Source organism: Bison bison, unplaced genomic scaffold (assembly GCF_000754665.1).
Source record: "Bison bison bison isolate TAMUID 2011002044 unplaced genomic scaffold, Bison_UMD1.0 scf7180017845692, whole genome shotgun sequence".
NCBI lineage: Eukaryota > Metazoa > Chordata > Mammalia > Artiodactyla > Bovidae > Bison > Bison bison.
The window spans coordinates 21,228-23,131 of record NW_011476265.1 but is presented as its reverse complement, the minus strand read 5'-3'; positions in this window follow the sequence as shown (position 1 = coordinate 23,131).

The window sequence follows — 1,904 nt, the reverse complement described above, 5'->3', positions numbered from 1 at the left end:
TTAAATAAACAGGGTGACAATATACAGCCTTGACGTACTCCTTTTCCTATTTGGAACCAGTCTGTTGTTCTACCTGCCTCTTGAGAAATCTGTATGCAGGTCAGGAAGCAACAGTTAGAACTGGACATGGAACAACAGACTGGTTCCAAATAGGAAAAGGAGTTCGTTGTTCCACCTGCCTCTTGAGAAATCTGTTTGCAGGTCAGGTAGCAACAGTTAGAACTGGACATGGACATGATATATATATCATATATATATATGATAGAAGGATATGTAAATTTAAATAGAGGCGGATGAAGACTTATATATATAAAAGATTAACTGCAAGGGGAAAAGAACAGTAGGAAAGGCAAACAAAGGAATAAATGTAGAAAAAATAATAATAGGTTTAAAAAATTAAAATTAAAAAAAGAGAAAAGAAAAAAAAACAACTCTCCAGAACTGCAAAAGCCCAATATAGAGGCAGAGGTTTATAGCAACAATTAAAAATGTGACTGAGGAAAAAAAGCTCAAAAGCGTAGTTAGATTTCATAGTGCCAATAGAACTGACAACTACAACAGTGATGGGGGAAAAAAGAAAAAAAATCCAAAAGAACCTACAGAACAAGTCAAACGTAAGAATAATACACGTTTTTCTTGAGTCACTGTCAGAGTCCGTTCCCTCGTTGGGAGTCCCAGTCCGCCTCGCCTCCTAGGATGCCCTCTGCCACCATGCTGACCCCGGACCTGCTGCAGGGGCAGCTCAGATTCTAATCTGTTCCTGTTCCTCTGTGTTCTTGCTTCCAGTGTTCAGAGGTATCAGAGCTAGTGCTGCTTCTTTTGTGGGAGCTCTCAATGACCTTTCATATATTCCACGACACAGAGTCTGCCTAGCTGATCGTGTGGATTTAACCTGCAGCTTGTACAGCTGGTGGGACGGTTTTGGGTCTTCTTCCTCAGCCACACTGCCCCTGGGTTTCAACTGTGGTTTTATTCCCACCTCTGCATGTGGGCATCCACTGGGGTTTGCCCCTGAGGCTGCCCTGGAGGGCTTGGGTTTGCCCCTGTGAGGGCCAGGTGTGGAGGCGGTGCAGTTGCCTGGGTCGCAGGGGTTCCGGCAGCACCAGGTACTCAGGGGGGTTGGCGGCTAGGGCAGCAGGAAATACAGTGCTCTAGAAGGGCATGGCAACCAGTATCGGCCAGTACGCTCCAGTATTCTTGCCTGGAAAACCCCTTCCCTGACAGAAAAGCCTGGCAGGCCACAGTCTATAGGGTTGCAAAGTGCGCTCCATCCAGGGTACGCATGGCTGCGGCAAGGACTGTCTGATTCACGTTCCATCTAGGCTGCCACAGATCAGCTGTTTCCCTCTCAGCCTTAAATGCTTCTCTGACTCAGACAACTGCCCCGGTGTGGGGACTGGACCCCTGCTTCAGTTCCGCCACCCACCGAGGGCAGGTCGGGTCCTACCAACTCCTGTTTTTCATGCTAGTCCCTTCGTCCTACCGAGTTTTGCACGTTCTGTAAATTCTTTCCTGCTGGTCAGGTCCTCCTGTCTGCTCTCAGCTGGTGTTCTGTGTGCACTTCTGTGTCTGAAGGTGTATTCCTGATGTATCCGTGGAGAGAGAGGTACGCCATGTCCACCTACCCCTCCACCATCTTGTTCCTCTCCCCTCTGCCTTTTTAAAATCCAGCTTGAACATCTGGAAGTTCACAGTTCCTGTACTGTTGAAGCCTGGCTTGGAGAATTTTGAGCATTACTTTGCTAGAGATGAGTGCAATTGTGCAGTAGTTTGAATGTTCTTTGGCATGGCCTTTCTTTGGAATTGGAATGAAAACTGACCTTTTCTAGTTCTGTGGCCACTGCTGAGTTTTCCAAATTTGCTGGCATATTGAATGCAGCACTTTCACAGCATCATCTTTTAGG